At 44.4% G+C, this 20,073-nt stretch overlaps 1 protein-coding gene across 7 annotated transcripts in view; it reads left to right on the top strand.

Moving 5' to 3' along the window:
- LOC146050151 (KRAB domain-containing protein 5-like) overlaps positions 1-20,073 on the top strand; it is an 84,316-nt gene that overhangs the window by 8,044 nt on the left and 56,199 nt on the right. For 3 of the 7 annotated variants that reach the window (XM_083167012.1, XM_083167011.1, XM_083167021.1), the window contains one exon: positions 18,617-18,811. The exons of the other annotated variants lie outside the window; for them this stretch is intronic. The gene's annotated coding sequence lies outside the window, so the exon portion shown is untranslated. The remainder of the gene's footprint in view (positions 1-18,616; positions 18,812-20,073) is intronic. 7 annotated transcript variants of the gene reach the window in all.

Raw genomic sequence — 20,073 nt, 5'->3', positions numbered from 1 at the left:
GCTTCACCCCTGGATTTCATTTTCTGTGTGAAAGGGGTATAATATAGTAGTTCAGCCCCATCAATAGAGATAATCTGCAGGGGTGTTCTAAACAAACAATGCATGCACAAATGAGGAGTAAAGGTACCCACACTAGAAATATCTGTGATCTTAAGATTTCCCTTGAACAAGTCCTGGACAAAAGATTTTGTAGAAAGAGCACATTTTAACGATTTATTTTAAGATTACCTGAACACTCAAATGTGCCCGAATAGCCAAGCATGCCTAAACACCATAACGCGCTGGAACACCTTAGCACACAAACATTCCCAAATGCATCTCAATGCCCGAGAGCAGGAACACGCCCGAGCGCAGGAATACACCAAACACCAGAGCAAAAGTACATGCCAAGTGCCAGAACATGCCCGACCGCAGGGAGGTGCCCAAGCGCAGGAAGGCTCCTATCCACAGGAATGCACCAAACGCCCTAGCACAGGAACGCACCTGAACGTGCCTGGGTCACCTCGAATTTCCAAGGGCACCTGAACACCTGAGTCTCACATATCTTCAGCTTCATCTTCAGATCTTTCTTGCAGCAGGGAAGATCAGAAGATACAGCTAAAGATCTGCGGAAGTGCTCATCAGATCACGTGAATGAGTTGTGGTAAAAATTGTCCGTTAGTCATCCGATCGGCCCGAAAATTGCAGTACACTATTATGTAAAAATACCTAGCAGTGATTTGTAAAGCAGGTCAGAGTTGCAGGAGTGAGAGATAAAGTTCAAATACTTAGCAGTGATATGTATGTTTAAAGTAGAGATGTGCAGGCTCTGATTTCTGAACAGGTTCTTTTTTAAATCAAAGTAAATCAGAACCTGCACGTCTCTAGTTTAAAGCCTGTCAAAATGACAGCTTCTGCAATGTACGGATGGAGCAAATGTTTGCAGGGTCTAGCAATTCTGTCACCAGGGGGTGCACAAGATGCCAGTGTCTCCCTTTGCGGCGGAGCTCCCCGTCGCCATCCGCGGTCCCCACTGCAGCCTTGAAACCCACCCCCAACCCTGCCAGTCTCCCTGAAGCAGAGATCGGCAGGGTCCTGGCGTCTGATGGAGTCCCTCTCTGCCGGCGCTCGTCAGCAGGGATGTTCTGGTGGGCAAAGACAAGAGGGGCTCCATCTGTACTGCCACATTGAACTGTGACGGATTTTACTCCCACTTTGACCTGTAACAGTTTTTAGCCCGCAAACGCTCTACCAAACAGATCAGTGTTCAAGCAAAAATTGCTTTCACTTTCTGTTATGACACCTTTTAGCACACAAAGGAGTAATTTGGTCCGTCAGTTTGCCTCTAGTGGTCAGTGTCGGTACTTCACCTCATAGAGAATTTTTGCACATTTTTTTTTTTTTTACAGCCTTATTCCAAAATAGAATACATTAATGTTTTCCCCTCAAAATGCTACACACAATACCCCATAATAATATGGCAAAAGTTTTTGGGCTAATTTTTTCATAATAAAAAAGAGAAATCACATGTACATAAGTATTCACAGCCTTTGCCATGATACTCAAGATTGAGCTCCGCTACATGCTTTTTCCCGCTATCATACTTGAGATGTTCCTACAGGTAAGGAATGAGGCCACCTATGATAAATTCAGTTGATTAGTTATGATTTGGAAAGGCATACACCTGTCTGTGTTAGGTCCCACACTTGACCGTGCATGTCAAAGCACAAACCAAGAATGGAGTCAAAGGAATTGTCTGTAGACCTCCGATACAGGATTATCTTGCGGTACAGAAAAAAATTTGCTGCTTTAAAAAGGTCCCAATGAGCACACAGTGGCCTCCAACATCCGTAAGTGGAAGAAGTTCGGAGCCTAGAGCTGGCTGGCTGGCTAAACTGAGCGATAGGGGGATAAGAGCACAAGTCACTGTCGGAGCCACAGCATTCCTCTGTGGAGAGAGGATAACCTTCCAGGAGGACAACCATCTCTGCAGAAATCCACCAATAAGGCCTGTATGGTAGAGTGACCAGGTGGAGGCCACTCCTTAGTAAAAAATGAACCTGAAGGGCTTTTAAGTTGGCCATATATCAGAAAGACCTTGCACCCAATCATACAATCTCAATGGATTGTATGACAGATTGTGAGAACATTGTGTGTCAAAAACCCACCAAGGACTGCTCGATAGTTGAAGGGAGATTGGACACAATCATGATTGTAAGATCAGTCTTTCTGATGTATGGCGACCTTGAGATCGGTCTTCCTGTTATATGGCCACCTTTAGACTGTGAGAAATTAAAATTCACTGGTCTGATGTGACAAAAATGTAACTTGGTCATGAATGCCCGGCACCGATCATCACCAGGCCAATACCATCCCTACAGTGAAGCATGGTGGTGGCAGCATCATGCTGTGGGATGTTTTTCAGCGGCAGGAACTGGGAGACTAGTCAGAATAGGGGGAAAGATGAATGCAGCAATGTACAGAGACATTCTGGATGAAAACCTCTCCAGAGCGCTCATGACCTCAGACTGGGGTGTTCATCTTTCAGAAGGACTATGATCCTAAGCACACAGCCAAGATATTAAAGGAGTTGCTTCAGGGCAACTCTGAATGTCTTTGAGTGGCCCAGCCAGCACCCAAACTTTAATCCGATTGAACATCTCTGGAGAGATCTGAAAATGGCTGAACACTGACGTTTCCCATCCAACCTGATGGAGCTTGACAGGTGTTGCAAAGAGGAATGGACGAAACTGGGTAAAGATAGGTGTGCCAAGCTTCATATCTGCATATATGTATCCTATTCAAAAAGATTGAAGCTATAATTTTTGCTTCAGGTGCATCAACAACGTATTTAACAAAGGCATGATTTCTTCATGTTTTTTATTTTGAATAAATTAGCAAAATTCTCCCCAAAACCTTTTTTTTTCATGTTGTCATTATAGGTTATTGTGTGTAGAATTTTGAGGAATTATTTTTTTTTGGGGTACTCTTTACTTAGAAGGGCGCCCACGATTTTGATCGTGGGCATCGTTAGTAAAAAATCTCGGGCATTGAATGCACTAAAAAATCGGGTGCGATCAACCGACGAGATGCCCGAGATTTCCCATAGGGAACAATGTTAAATGTCTCAATTGACCCAATTTTCCTGTTCAATGCCTCAATTGACCCAATTTTTCCATAGGAAACAATGTTAAATGGGCCACAGAGGCCAAATAGGCACCCTGAAGTGTATAATGGCCACCCGAATTGTTAACGCCACCCCACGATCAACGTCAACCCGATGCGTGGCGAGCGCAGCGGTACGCGTCCTACGACCTTTTCATACCCCCACTATCCACGTCGGCGTGGAGTTGAGAATAGAAAGTGTGGCGAGCGCAGCGAGCCACCGAGCCCGAAGCGTGGCGAGCGCACGCGGACAGCTGTGAAGCCCGCGAGGGGACGCGGATACCTGTGAAGGTATCCGCGTCCCCTCGCCACGCTTCGGGCTCGCTGCGCTCGCCACACTTTCTATTCTCAACTCCACGCCAACGTGGATAGTGGGGGTATGAAAAGGTCATAGGACGCATACCGCCGCCCCTCGCGGGCTCGCTGCGCTCGCCACGCTTCGGGTTGACGTTGATCGTGGGGTGGCGTTAACAATTCGGGTGGCCATTATACACTTCAGGGTGCCTATTTGGCCTCTGTGGCCCATTTAACATTGTTTCCTATGGAAAAATTGGGTCAATTGAGGCATTGAACAGGAAAATTGGGTCAATTGAGACATTTAACATTGTTCCCTATGGGAAATCTCGGGCATCTCGTCTGTCGCATCGCACCTGATTTTTTAGTGCATTCAATGCCCGAGATGGCCGAGATGGGCGCCCTTCTAAGTAAAGAGTACCTTTTTTGGTTTGAATAAGACTAACCTAAAAAAATTAAAGCGATGTGAATACTTTCTGGATACACTGTGTATATATAATAAAACATTACAAAAAAAGTATGTATGTATATATATATATATATATATATATATATATATATATATATATATATATATATATATATATATTCCAAAATCCCATAGGGAAATAAACAGCACTCAGGAGACGGTATTAATGCATCAAAAAGAAACTCAGTGTATTGGGGACGTTTCGGGGGACAAACCCCGTCCTCAGCCCAATCCTACATCACAGCCATAGTACACATAAATCAATTTTATACTCACCAGTTCCCGGGACTTCAGACGCCGCCGCATCCACGGAGCCGCTGTCCGGAAGTGGTCACCATCACTTCCGCCCCCAGACGCTGATCAGGGGTTGCTTGGCAACCTCAAGCTTGCGTCTCATCTGGCAGGAAGTGAGCTGCGTTTCCTCTGTCCGTCTGACATGCATGGATACTTGCGTTGTCTGATGCCCGGAAACTGCAAAAAAAGTAATAACATACATAAAACGAATAAATACAATAAATATAAGTAACAGAGAGTGCTGCGCTTGGCTGTATTCAAGTGATGGTAAAGTTTGGGTCGCTCAAGATATGCAGTAGGGACCACCAGAGTACTGGCATTGCCCCAATGCAGGTATCCTTGCTGACCCTCATCTACCTTACACCATATGCCTCTTGTTGCAGACACCTCTATTACAATAACAAAAAACACATAAACAAGATAGAATAATTTATGCAAATACATATGACAAAAACAATAATAGTAATAATACTATTCATAAACCCATACAACACTAGAAGACTAATCTATCATATGCATGGACAGTCATCTCTCGTGGGTTACTACATAAGACTGTTCCAGTTAATTCTCTCATTTAACCCTTTGGGTGAAATTGTATCTAGGCGGAAAATTCACTCAGATTCCTTGAGCAACAATTTTTTGGCTCTATTGCGCCCCCCCCCCCCCCCCCCTGATAGATTCAGGGACACAGTCAATCATAAAATGTTTGAATTGTGCAATCGAATGGCCCATGATTTTAAAGTGGCGGGCCACCGGTTGGTCCACATCTCTGCCTTTCAGGGACAGGTTGATGGCCGACCGGTGTAGGGCCATTCTCTCCCGGAATGAACGAATGGTTTGGCCTATATAATAAAGCCTACATATAACATAAACTACATGTGATGTCCTACAGGTCATCACATATCTGATTGTATATATTTTTTGGGAATGCGGGTGTTTGAATTCTTTATGTGGCAGCATGTGTTTGCATGTTTCACATGCTGCACAGCTGTAGCAGCCCAGTGGCTTTAATATAAGTGTTAGGGGGCCTGGGAACGCCTAGGCCCGTCACGTCGGTTTTGACCAAATGGTCCCTCAGATTGGGGCCTCTCCTAAATGCAGCTAATGGATGTACTTTATTTAAGCCTGGAAGGTCTGGGTCTGTTTTTACAATTGGCCATAGAGCATTTGTCGCATGTCTGATGACCGGACTTGCCACTGAAAATGTACTGGCCCATGGAAGCACCGACGACGGGTTCCTAATTTTGAGAATGAACAGCTGAGCTCTAGGCATATTCATAAATTCAGATTTTTGTTCACTCAAAATTTTTGGGTCATAACCCCTCATTATAAATTTGTCAATCAGGGCATTTAGTTTGGGCTCAACCTCATCAGCATTACTCGTGATCCGTTTTACCCGGATCATCTGAGATCTGGGGAGGCCCTTTTTAACAAAATTAGTTCCACAAAAAGTTCATGAAAACAGACCAGGGTCCAGATGTTGACCTATAAAGAGCTTCATAGCCTCCACCCCCTCCTCATGGGCTATGGAGGTATACAGGCTACAGACATACCATAATAGTCCCCTCTGGTACCTCACCAATCTGATCCAACAGTTTCAGGAAACTTGTTGAGTAAGGGCTGTAGTAAAAATTCCAACAATTTCTCTATCGGTTGATATAACGATTCACGCACTGAAATTATAGGCCTTCTTGGGGGAGAGACTGAGTCCTTGTGGACCTTCGGAAGTGAATACAACACAGTTACCACAGGCCATTCAGTGTATAATGATTTAAATAGTTTGGGGGAAATAATACCATCCTTGACCGCTTTTGAATACCATGGAGTTCCAGCTGATATTTTTTGGTAGGGTTTGCAGCTAACTTTTTATATACCGCCACGTCAGACAGTTGAGTATACAGCTCTTGCCGATAATCTGTAAGGTTCAGGACCACAATGGCCCCACCCTTATCGGCAGGCCTGATTTACAATATCCTCATACTTTCCTAGATCACTCAAAGCTTTGGCCTCTACCGGAGATAAGTTTTTCTTAAACTTTGCCGGGGCTCCATTATACTTTGTTACGGAGTCATCTAGTAGTCTGCCGAAAGTACGGATAGCTGCATTACTGGACATGGGGTCAAAGGATGAATGTGAAGTACTCATTAGAAATTTATTCAAAGGGTCATTGGAGAGAACTTCTGGTCGTGTTTGGAAATGCTCCTTTAGGTGAAGCTTGCGCATCAATTGGTGGTGGTCACCTTTCCACCTAAAGGGATCATGTAGATTAGTTGGTACATAGGATAAACCAGGGGTTCCCAATCTTTTTCGAATCGCGGCTCCCCAGAGTATCAGAATCTTTCCGCGGCACCCCTAGGCCCCCCAAAAAATATATAAAATGAAGTAGATTTTGTTTATATGTATTTCTTAGGTGCAGTTATGTGTTAAAGGGCAGGATTTGCTTCTGATTGTACACATATTGTATGATTGGCAGCCACTAGCACTGGTTTTGTCCATATACAATTGATCATAAATAATTTGAATTGGTCCTGGAGCACCAACCCGTGGCACCCCTGCAAGTGTCCCGAGGCACCCCAGGGAGCCACGGCACACAGTTTGGGAACCACTGGGATAAACCCTTATTTAGTACCTGCAACTCCGTGTCACTCAATTGGCGATTTGATAAGTTCATTACAACGCTCTCTTGTCCACCCTGCGAGGTGGATTTCACCTGGTTGCGTTTGTTTTGCCCCCCCGCCCCCACCCCGACGGGTGGGCGGTTTCTGCCTGCACCGGCTGAAGAGGTCCCGGCCTGTCCTAAAGGGACATCCTGAGAGCTTAGCATATCATCTGAGTCGGAGATCAAGAAGTCGCTGTCCTGGTTTGCAGATAAGGCATCCCGTTGTCTCCAGCTCCTATTACCCCTGCCCTGCCAGGGTCGACGTCTATTGTCGTAACGAAATTGCCTTTGTGTTGCTCCCGACAGCCAGTTGTAAACTCTGTTGTCCTCATAGTCGGCGTCAACTGTACGTTGTTTGTTTCTTTTGAACTTTAATAAATCATTTTTGTAAGAGTTGCATTGCTGCTCTAGTTTTTCCAGCCAAGTTGCGTTTGCTGGATCATTGAGAACTGTGTTATGTTCTTTCAGTAAATCAGCGATTTTAGATCTGGTCACTTGAAGCTCACGGCCTGCTTCCTCTATGACCAGAACCATCAGATCGAGTGCACAGTAGTTCAAGATCCCTACCCATTTCCTCACAAATTCTGGGTTGTGGCGCCCAATCGTTGGAGTATTCCGTACACGAAAGCCTCTGGGTATACGTTTAGAATGAAAATATTCAGAAAGAGAGGATCCGAGCAGTAGAAAATCAGTCTCTTTGCGTTTTAAGCTAAATAATTGATAATAGATTTCTTCCACTGTCAACACAGGTTTGGTAGAGGTCTCATCTTGAACAAACAAAATCTTTTCAATTTCAGATGCAGAGAATAAAAACGTCTCACATGGTGGCACCACGAACATACGGCATCCTGCCGTGTGCTCCATCCCACTTGTGGCCGTATTATCCATAATGAAGCAGAAGAAGTCTTACTTAACTTCACAAAAACGCTTTGATACAGAGTATAGAATTTCAGTAGGTGTTTTTAGGCTTGCATCAGATATCATATGAATAGTCCAATCAATATGATCATATGGAGGGTGCCTTGCAACCGATAATGGTAGCCCACAGCGGGGTCACCAGCACATACAATACAGTTCCAAAGTCTGCCGGCACTCCAAAGATAAATACCATCAGCTGCCCCCGGTGCCAGAATGTAGTAGAATACAACAGTCCAAAACCCCATAGGGAAATAAACAGGAGACGGTGTTAATGCATCAAAAAGAAACTCAGTGTATTGGGGACGTTTCGGGGGACAAACCCCGTCCTCAGCCCAATCCTACATCACAGCCATAGTACACCTAAATCAATTTTATACTCACCAGTTCCCGGGACTTCAGGCGCTGCCGCATCCACGGAGCCGCTGTCCGTAAGTGGTCACCGTCACTTCCACCCCCAGACGCTGATCAGGGGTTGCTTGGCAACCTCAAGCTTGCGTCTCATCTGGCAGGAAGTGAGCCGTGTTTCCTCTGTCCGTCTGACACGCATGGATACTTGCGTTGTCTGATGCCCGGAAACTGCAAAAAAAAGTAATAACATACATAAAATGAATAAATACAATAAATATAAGTAACAGAGAGTGCTGCGCTTGGCTGTATTCAGGTGATGGTAAAGTTTGGGTCGCTCAACATATGCAGTAGGGACCACCAGAGTACTGGCATTGCCCCAATGCAGGTGTCTTTGCTGACCCTCATCTACCTTACACCATATGCCTCTTGTCGCAGACACCTCTATTACAATAACAAAAAACACATACACAAGATAGAATAATTAACCCCTTACCGCCGCAGCCTGTTTTTGCCTTCCTGACAGAGCCCTTTTTTTCAAATCTGACATGTATCACTTAAGTGGGGATAACTTTTTTTTTGCTTTAACTTATCCCAGTGATTTTGAGATTGTTTTCTCGTGACACATTGTACTTCAAATTAGTGGTAAATTTTGGTCGATACAGTCTGTGTTTTTTTGTGAAAAATACCAAAATGTCGTAAAAAAATTGAAAATTTAGCAATTTTCTAAATGTTAAATTTTCTGCTTGTGAGACAAATAATCATACCACTTAAAATAGTTAATAACTAACATAGACCATATGTCTACTTTATGTTTCCATCATTATTTCAACCTCCTTTTAATTTTTTTGGACACTAGGAGGCTTAAAATATGAATAGCAAATTTTCAAGAAAATTTCAAACACTGATTATTTTAGGGACCAGTTCAGTTCTGATGTGACTTTGAGGGACTTGTATGTGAGACACCCCCATAAATGATGCCATTTCAAAAACTGCACCCCTCACAGTATTCAAAAAAGCATTTTGGAAGTTTGTTAACCCTTTAGGTGTTTCACAGGAATTAAAACAAAGTGTAGGTAAAATTTCAAAATTTCATTTTTTTTGCAGATTTTCAATTTTAATACATTTTTCTAAGGAACACAGTAGATTTTACTAGAGAAATGTGACTAAAAATTGTTTCCCCCAATTCTTTTGTTTTCATAAATATCCTATATGTGGCCCTAGTGTGCACGTTGACCAAACCACAGGCTTCATAATAGAAGGAGCACCTACTTGATTTTGGAGCCTCCTTTTTATGAGATTATTTTTTAGGCACCATGTAGGTTTCTAGGCACCATAAGATGCTAAAAGTTAGGACCCCCCCACAAGTGACCCCATTTTGCAAACTACACCCCTCAGGGAATTCATCTAGGGGTATAGTGTACATTTCAAACCCCCAGGGGTTTCACCAATTGTGGTACAACTGGGCTGTGAAAATGAAAAATTACATTTTTTTTTACACAAAAATGCAGTTCTGGCTCAAAATTTTTCATTTTCACAAGGAATGAAGGAGACAAAGCACCCCAAAATCTGTGCCCCAATTTCTCCCGAGTACGGCAATGCCTCATATGTGACCAAAAAATACCATTTGGGTGCATGGCAGGACTCAGAAGGGAAGGAGTGATTTTTGGATTTTGCAGCACAGATTCTGGTGGAATGAATGGTGGGTGCTATGTCGCATTAGCAAGACCCCCGAAGCACCAATACAGTGGAACCCCCCCACAAGTGACCCCATTTTGCAAACTACACCCCTCAGGGAATTCATCTAGGGGTATAGTGTACATTTCAAACCCCCAGGGGTTTCACCAATTGTGGTACAACTGGGCTGTGAAAATGAAAAATTACATTTTTTTTACACAAAAATGCAGTTCTGGCTCAAAATTTTTCATTTTCACAAGGAATGAAGGAGACAAAGCACCCCAAAATCTGTGCCCCAATTTCTCCCGAGTACGGCAATGCCTCATATGTGACCAAAAATGGCAGGACTCAGAAGGGAAGGAGTGATATTTGGATTTTGCAGCACACATTCTGGTGGAATGAATGGTGGGTGCTATGTTGCATTAGCAAGACCCCCGAAGCACCAATACAGTGGAACCCCCCCACAAGTGACCCCATTTTGCAAACTACACCCCTCAGGGAATTCATCTAGGGGTATAGTGTACATTTCAAACCCCCAGGGGTTTCACCAATTGTGGTACAACTGGGCTGTGAAAATGAAAAATTACATTTTTTTTACACAAAAATGCAGTTCTGGCTCAAAATTTTTCATTTTCACAAGGAATGAAGGAGACAAAGCACCCCAAAATCTGTGCCCCAATTTCTCCCGAGTACGGCAATGCCTCATATGTGACCAAAAATGGCAGGACTCAGAAGGGAAGGAGTGATATTTGGATTTTGCAGCACACATTCTGGTGGAATGAATGGTGGGTGCTATGTTGCATTAGCAAGACCCCCGAAGCACCAATACAGTGGAACCCCCCCACAAGTGACCCCATTTTGCAAACTACACCCCTCAGGGAATTCATCTAGGGGTATAGTGTACATTTCAAACCCCCAGGGGTTTCACCAATTGTGGTACAACTGGGCTGTGAAAATGAAAAATTACATTTTTTTTACACAAAAATGCAGTTCTGGCTCAAAATTTTTCATTTTCACAAGGAATGAAGGAGACAAAGCACCCCAAAATCTGTGCCCCAATTTCTCCCGAGTACGGCAATGCCTCATATGTGACCAAAAATGGCAGGACTCAGAAGGGAAGGAGTGATATTTGGATTTTGCAGCACACATTCTGGTGGAATGAATGGTGGGTGCTATGTTGCATTAGCAAGACCCCCGAAGCACCAATACAGTGGAATCCCCCCACAAGTGACCCCATTTTGCAAACTACACCCCTCAGGGAATTCATCTAGGGGTATAGTGTACATTTCGAAACCCCCAGGGGTTTCACCAATTGTGGTACAACTGGGCTGTGAAAATGAAAAATTAAATTTTTTTTTACACAAAAATGCAGTTCTGGCTCAAAATTTTTCATTTTCACAAGGAATGAAGGAGACAAAGCACCCCAAAATCTGTGCCCCAATTTCTCCCGAGTACGGCAATGCCTCATATGTGACCAAAAAATACCATTTGGGTGCATGGCAGGACTCAGAAGGGAAGGAGTGATTTTTAGATTTTGCAGCACAGATTCTGGTGGAATGAATGGTGGGTGCTATGTCGCATTAGCAAGACCCCCGAAGCACCAATACAGTGGAACCCCCCCACAAGTGACCCCATTTTGCAAACTACACCCCTCAGGGAATTCATCTAGGGGTATAGTGTACATTTCAAACCCCCAGGGGTTTCGCCAATTGTGGTACAACTGGGCTGTGAAAATGAAAAATTACATTTTTTACACAAAAATGCAGTTCTGGCTCAAAATTTTTCATTTTCACAAGGAATGAAGGAGACAAAGCACCCCAAAATCTTTGCCCCAATTTCTCCCGAGTACGGCAATGCCTCATATGTGACCAAAAATGGCAGGACTCAGAAGGGAAGGAGTGATATTTGGATTTTGCAGCACACATTCTGGTGGAATGAATGGTGGGTGCTATGTTGCATTAGCAAGACCCCCGAAGCACCAATACAGTGGAATCCCCCCACAAGTGACCCCATTTTGCAAACTACACCCCTCAGGGAATTCATCTAGGGGTATAGTGTACATTTCGAAACCCCCAGGGGTTTCACCAATTGTGGTACAACTGGGCTGTGAAAATGAAAAATTAAATTTTTTTTTACACAAAAATGCAGTTCTGGCTCAAAATTTTTCATTTTCACAAGGAATGAAGGAGACAAAGCACCCCAAAATCTGTGCCCCAATTTCTCCCGAGTACGGCAATGCCTCATATGTGACCAAAAAATACCATTTGGGTGCATGGCAGGACTCAGAAGGGAAGGAGTGATTTTTAGATTTTGCAGCACAGATTCTGGTGGAATGAATGGTGGGTGCTATGTCGCATTAGCAAGACCCCCGAAGCACCAATACAGTGGAACCCCCCCACAAGTGACCCCATTTTGCAAACTACACCCCTCAGGGAATTCATCTAGGGGTATAGTGTACATTTCAAACCCCCAGGGGTTTCACCAATTGTGGTACAACTGGGCTGTGAAAATGAAAAATTACATTTTTTATTACACAAAAATGCAGTTCTGGCTCAATTTTTCATTTTCACAAGGAATGAAGGAGACAAAGCACCCCAAAATCTGTGCCCCAATTTCTCCCGAGTACGGCTATGCCTCATATGTGACCAAAAAATACCATTTGGGTGCATGGCAGGACTCAGAAGGGAAGGAGTGATTTTTGGATTTTGCAGCACATATTCTGGTGGAATGAATGGTGGGTGCTATGTCGCATTAGCAAGACCCCCGAAGCACGGTGAAATGATGAACCTAATAATCCATAGATGTGTGGTATATTTTAAAGCACTCCTTCATACATAGGCCGGGTTTGTCGGGGCAAGTTTCACAGTGGAAAATAGTTTGCTTTCGTATTCCCTTTTTATAGCAAACTTTGCACCTTTTTTGTGTCCTGCCCTTTTTTTCAGTGGAGGGGATTTCGTTTGGAAAATGCTGCCCTGATACAATACGGGGGCCAATACTAGAAGTACTGGGGCCAGTACTAGAAGTACTGGGGCCCTCTGCCTGCTGGTTCCCAAATATTAGGCCCATTATGACTTCCTCTTGAAAGTGCATAAATGTCCCCGTCTGGCTGGTAGAACGGAATAGTACGTAAGCGTTATACAGTGCCATCTGGATGATATACACGGCCAGCTTCTTGTACCATATTTTTGTTTTCCGCAGGGCACTGTACGGCTTCAGTACCTGATCTGAAAGATCCACTCCGCCCATGTACTTATTGTAATCTAGGATACAAATAGGTTTTGAGGTGTGGGTACTGGTACCTCGTACAGGGACGGAGGTGGTACTGTCTCCATGAATTGTTGTCAGTATAAGGACATCCCTCTTGTCCTTATATTTGACCAACAACATATTTTCGGTGCATATTCCCCTGCTTTCACCCTTTCTCAGTAATTGGGCAACGTGTGTTTTTGGGAGGCCTCTTTGGTTCTTGCGCACAGTACTGCAAGCTGCTGTACCTCTTGAACCAAGGGCCTTAAACAGGGGGATGCTGGTGTAAAAGTTATCCACATAGAGGTGATAACCTTTATCCAGGAAGGGGTGCACTAAATCCCAGACAATCTTTCCACTAACACCTACGAGGGAGGGGGGGGGGGGCATTTTGGCGGTTCAATTCTTGTGTCCTTCCCTTCATATACCCTAAACCTGTGGGTGTACCCTGAGGTACTTTCGCACAGCTTATACATTTTTATGCCATACCTTGCCCTCTTATTGGGAAGGTACTGGCGGAATTTAACCCTTCCTTTAAAATGTATAAGTGACTCGTCCACACAAATGAATTTTTGGGGGATGTACATCTCAGCAAATTTGGCGCTGAAATGATCAATGACCGGCCTGACTTTGAATAGCCGGTCAAAGGTGGGATCATCTCTGGGTGGGCACTGTGCATTATCATTGTAATGCAAAAATTTAAGGATCGTCTCAAAACTAGTCCGGGTCATGGCCATACGATGAAGTGGGGTGCTGTACAGAACATCTGTACTCCAATATTGCCTAATTTCTGGCTTTTTAACTATGCCCATATGAAACACCAGACCCCAAAACGTCATCATCTCTACTGCATCTACAGGGGTCCACCTAGCAAATGATGACGTGGGGTTTTGGGCAATAAACTGCTGGGCATATAAATTACTTTGGTCCACCATTAAATTTATAAAATCATCAGAGAAAAAGACTTTGAAAAAGTCAATTTCTTTGAGGCCTGTACTATCAAATTGGATTCCTGGGTTGGCCAAAAACTCAGGAACCTGGGGCTCAAAATTGTCTGGTGGTGGGGTCCATACGAGATCAATCATTGGGGGGGGTCTCCGCTGCTCTACGGGGGCGTCTTTGAGGGGGTCCCTCATCACTAGAGGAGGAAGAGGAGCTTAAGACAAATGCCAATTCATCGCTTGCTTCACTGGCTGTGTCAGTGTCAGAGGCAAGAAGGGCATATGCCTCCTCCGCTGAAAACAGTCTTTGCGATGATTGGGACATTTTTATTATTTTTTCAACACGTGTATAGTGTAGGGGGGGGGGTACAAACTTTATTTCAACACGGGGGGTATGTAGTGTGTATGTAGTGCTTTAACACGTGTAAGTTTAAAAAGAAAAAAAAAGTAAAAAAAAAAAAAAAAAAAAAAAAGCTCCTGCGCCAAAAATTGAGCACAGATGTTGGTCAGTAACGTCCGTCACTGATCAGAGCTCACCGGGCACAGGACACCCACAAAAGCACCGTGGGTGTAAAAACAATTTAAAAAAAAAAAAACCACAGCACTCTCCAAAAAAAAAAAACAATTAAAAAAAACTGCAGAAAAAAAATTATATCAACCCTGTGCCAAAAATGCTGTTCAGTGATGTAAAAAAAAAAAAAAACCACTGCACTCTCCAAAAAAAAAAATTAAAAAAAACTGCTGATGAGTCAAAGGCAACAGGAATTTGATCCCAAAAAAAAAAATTAGATCAACCCTGTGCCAAAAATGCTGATCAGTGATGTATGTCACTGATCAGCGCTCAGCAGCCACAGGACACCCACAAAAGCAGCGTGGGTGTAAAAACAAAACCCCACTGCACTCTCCAAAAAAAACCAACTGCTGATCAGTGATGCAACACTGATTAGCAGTGAGGGGCAGCAGGCACACAACTGTGGGTGCAACCTGACAGGGTATATATAAAAAAAAAATTCCCTGCACCCCAAAAAAGGTGCTGATCACTTAGTTTATAGTGATCAGCACAAAAGAAGGGCAGCAGGGGGGAGCAGATACAAAATTATAGTACACAATTGAAATTTCTGCCACAATGACGCTGCTGCAGCAGCAGCAGCAGCAGCAGCAAAACAAGGAAGTCACAAGGAAGTCACAGCAGGAGCTGGCAGCACGGATGCCACCAACGATCAGGTCAGTATAGGGCACAGATGGGCACGGATACCGCTCTGCACGCTGTTCCTGACCGGAATGGCGGCTGCAGGGCTGTCTCCGTTACTTCATCTGAGGTGAAGTGGCTGTGATTGGTCCGTCGGTCCGACGGACCAATCACAGCCTTTTGGGGGCAGGTGGGGGGAGGTGGGGTGACACCAGTGTCACCCTTACACCCGGTGGTGATTGGTGCTGTACTTTACAGCACCAATCACCACCGATCCCTGTGTCACCGGCGAACGTTATTCGCCGGTCACACAGAAAACGCTGTAATTGGCTGTTCACATTGAACAGCCAATCACAGCGATCGCCGAACGGGGGGGGGGGGGTATCGCTGCCCCCCCGGGCAATGAGGGAAGATGTCTGCTGTCAGGGACAGCAGACATCGTCCCTCTGTCACCGCGTCTTTAGACGCGGTGGCACTTTAAAGTCATGACGTACATTTACGCCATGTGTCGGGAAGTACATCCCGGCCATGACGTAAATGTACGTCAAATGTCGGGAAGGGGTTAATGCAAATACATATGACAAAAACAATAATAGTAACACAAAGGCAATCTCGTGACGACAATAGACGTCGACCCTGGCAGGGCAGGGGTAATAGGAGCTGGAGACAGTGACTTCTTGATCTCCGACTCAGATGATATGCTAAGCTCTCAGGATGTCCCTTTAGGACAGGCCGGGACCTCTTCAGCCGGTGCAGGCAGAAACCGCCCACCCGTTGGGGGGGGCAAAACAAACGCAACCAGGCGAAATCCACCTCGCAGGGTGGACAAGAGACCGTTGTAATGAACTTATCAAATCGCCAATTGAGTGACACAGAGATGCAGGTACTAAATAAGGGTTTATCCTATGTACCAACTAATCTACATGATCCCTTTAGGTGGAAATGTGACCACCACCAATTGATGCGCAAGCTCCGCCTAAAGGAGCATTTCCAAACACGACCAGAAGTTCTCTCCAATGACCCTTTGAATAAATTTCTAATGAGTACTTCACATTCATCCTTTGACCCCATGTCCAGTAATGCAGCTATCCGTACTTTCGGCAGACTACTAGATGACTCCGTAACAAAGTATAATGGAGCCCCGGCAAAGTTTAAGAAAAACTTATCTCCGGTAGAGGCCAAAGCTTTGAGTGATCTAGGAAAGTATGAGGATATTGTAATCAGGCCTGCCGATAAGGGCGGGGCCATTGTGGTCCTGAACCTTACAGATTATCTGCAAGAGCTGTATACTCAACTGTCTGACGTGGCGGTATATAAAAAGTTAGCTGCAAACCCTACCAAAAAATATCAGCTGGAACTCCATGGTATTCTATCAAAAGCGGTCAAGGATGGTATTATTTCCCCCAAACTATTTAAATCATTATACACTGAATGGCCTGTGGTACCTGTGTTGTATTCACTTCCGAAGGTCCACAAGGACCCAGTCTCTCCCCCAGGAAGGCCTATAATTTCAGCGCGTGAATTGTTATATCAACCGATAGAGAAATTTTGGACTTTTTACAACAGCCCTTACTCCTGCTAAAACCTACATTCCTAAAGGATACAACAAGTTTCCTGAAACTGTTGGATCAGATTGGTGAGGTACCAGAGGGGACTATTATGGTATGTCTGGACTTCTGTAGCCTGTATACCTCCATACCCCATGAGGAGGGGTGGAGGCTATGAAGCTCTTTATAGGTCAACATCTGGACCCTGGTCTGTTTAACCATGAACTTTTTGTGGAACTAATTTGTTAATTCTCAAAAGGAATTATTTCATTTTTGATGGGTCATATTTCTTACAGCTCAGAGGGTGTGCCATGGGCTCATCCGTGGCCCCCTCTTTTGCTAACATATTTATGTTTGGGCAGGAGGAAACCACCTTTTTTAGCAATGTTGAAATTAGATGCCATTTATTGCTGTTTACACGGTATATAGATGACGTCTTTATCTTGTGGACAGGGGGTCAGGATCTTTTGTCCAAACTCTTGGTGGACATCAATGCTGGAGAATCTACCATCAAATATACAGCGTCATATGATTCACATAATATCCTCTTCCTGGATGTGTCCATGACCATCCGTGAGAATAGAATCAACACAGATGTATATTTTAAGGACATTGATCGAAACACTTTTCTTATGGCAAGTAGCCATCACCTCCATGCCCTTAAAAAGGGCATCCTCAGATCTCAGATGATCTGGGTAAAACGGATGCTGATGAGGTTGAACCCAAACTAAATGCCCTGATTGACAAATTTATAATGAGGGGTTATGACCCAAAAATTTTGAGTGAACAAAAATCTGCCTAGAGCTCAGCTGTTCATTCCCAAAATTAGGAACCCGTCGTCAGTGCTTCCATGGGCCAGTATATTTTCAGTGGCAAGTCCGGTCATCAGACATGCGACAAATGCTCTATGGCCAATTGTAAAAACAGACCCAGACCTACCAGGCTTAAATAAAGTACGTCCATTAGCTGCATTTAGGAGAGGCCCCAATCTGAGGGACTGTTTGGTCAAAACCGACGTGACGGCCTAGGCGTTCCCAGGCCCCCTAACACTTATATTAAGCCACTGGGCTGCTACAGCTGTGCAGCATGTGAAACATGCAAACACATGCTGCCATGTAAAGAATTCAAACACCTGCATTCTCAAAAAATATATACAACCAGACATGTGATGACCTGTAGGACATCACATGTAGTTTATGTTATATTATGTCCATGCAGGCTTTATTATATAGGCCAAACCATTCGTTCATTCCGGGAGAGAATGGCGCTACACCGGTCGGCCATCAACCTGTCCCTGAAAGGCAGAGATGTGGACCAACCGGTGGCCCGCCACTTTAAAATCATGGGCCATTCGATTGCACAATTCAAACATTTTATGATTGACTGTGTCCCTGAATCTATCAGGGGGGGGGGGGGGCGCAATAGAGCCAAAAAATAGTTGCTCAAGGAATCTGAGTGGATTTTCCGCCTAGATACAATTTCACCCAACGGGTTAAATGAGAGAATTAACTGGAACAGTCTTATGTAGTAACCCACGAGAGATGACTGTCCATGCATATGATAGATTAGTCTTCTAGTGTTGTATGGGTTTATGAATAGTATTATTACTATTATTGTTTTTGTCATATGTATTTGCATTAATTATTCTATCTTGTGTATGTGTTTTTTGTTATTGTAATAGAGGTGTCTGCGACAAGAGGCATATGGTGTAAGGTAGATGAGGGTCAGCAAGGATACCTGGATTGGGGCAATGCCAGTACTCTGGTGGTCCCTACTGCATATGTTGAGTGACCCAAACTTTACCATCACCTGAATACAGCCAAGCGCAGCACTCTCTGTTACTTATATTTATTGTATTTATTCGTTTTATGTATGTTATTACTTTTTTTGCAGTTTCCGGGCATCAGACAACGCAAGTATCCATGCATGTCAGACGGACAGAGGAAACGCGGCTCACTTCCTGCCAGATGAGACGCAAGCTTGAGGTTGCCAAGCAACCCCTGATCAGCGTCTGGGGGCGGAAGTGATGGTGACCACTTCCGGACAGCGGCTCCGTGGATGCGGCGGCGTCTGAAGTCCCGGGAACTGGTGAGTATAAAATTGATTTATTTGTACTATGGCTGTGCTGTAGGATTGGGCTGAGGACAGGGTTTGTCCCCCGAAACGTCCCCAATACACTGAGTTTCTTTTTGATGCATTAACACCGTCTCCTGTTTATTTCCCTATGGGATTTTGGACTGTTGTATTCTACTACATTCTGGCAGCGGGGGCAGCTGATGGTATTTATCTTTGGAGTGCCGGCAGACTTTGGAACTATATATGTGTGTGTGTGTGTGTGTGTGTGTGTGTGTGTGTGTGTGTGTGTGTTTACATCCACTGTATAAGAAAATCCTCTGACAAGGAACTACTTTGAAAATTTTGTTTTAAAGTGTTTATATATATTTTTTTATTTAATATATTTTATTCAACTTTTGACATATAGTTTACAATACAAGAGTTTCAAGTAATACATACAATAAAGGGACAATGTCCTTCCAAATATTACAAAGTACATTGTGACTATTCAAAATCGAGGACAAGAGGATCGCGCTTCAAGTTCCTAAATCCAATTTTTTTTTTTTTAAAGCTAAAATTGCGGAAAGACACCAGTCTTAACCCTATACTATATGTTTTTAGACATGTTCCCCAAAATTGTCCAAATCTTTACAAACATATTTACTCTTACTTAATTGTTTGGTACTTGTTTCCTATCTGGGCGCCCAGGTTTTCTACGTACGGCACCGTACTGAAATCGGATCGCATCGCATCGTACACATACACGATATTGAACGATGCGATGCGATGCGATGCGATGCGATCCGATTTCCCATAGGAAACAATGTGAAATGGCTCAATTTAGCCAAATTATCATAGGAACAATAGTAAATGGGCCAAAAACACCCCTGAACATTGAAATGTCCCCCCAAAAGTAGTTGACGCCACCCCACCATCAACGTGAACCCGAAGCGTGGCGAGCGCAGCGAGCCCGTGAGGGGCGGCGGTACGCGTCCTCCGACCTTTTCATGCCCTACTATCCACTAGGGCGTGGAGTGAGAATAGAATAGTGTGGCGAGCGCAGCGAGCCACCGAGCCCGAAGCGTGGCGAGCGCAGCGAGCCCCGCGAGGGGACGCGGATACCTTCACAGTTATACGCGTCCCCTCGCGGGCTTCCCAGGTGTCCATGGCGACGCGGACACCTGGGAAGCCCGCAAAGGGACGCGTTTACCTGTGAAGGTATCCGCGTCCCCTCGCGGGGCTCGCTGCGCTCGCCACGCTTCGGGCTCGGTGGCTCGCTGCGCTCGCCACACTAT

This window comes from Crinia signifera, chromosome 12, assembly GCF_055691185.1.
Source record: "Crinia signifera chromosome 12, ASM5569118v1, whole genome shotgun sequence".
Taxonomy (NCBI): Eukaryota; Metazoa; Chordata; class Amphibia; order Anura; family Myobatrachidae; genus Crinia; species Crinia signifera.
Note: the sequence above shows the minus strand (reverse complement) of the source record. Positions and strands in the feature narration are given on the sequence as shown.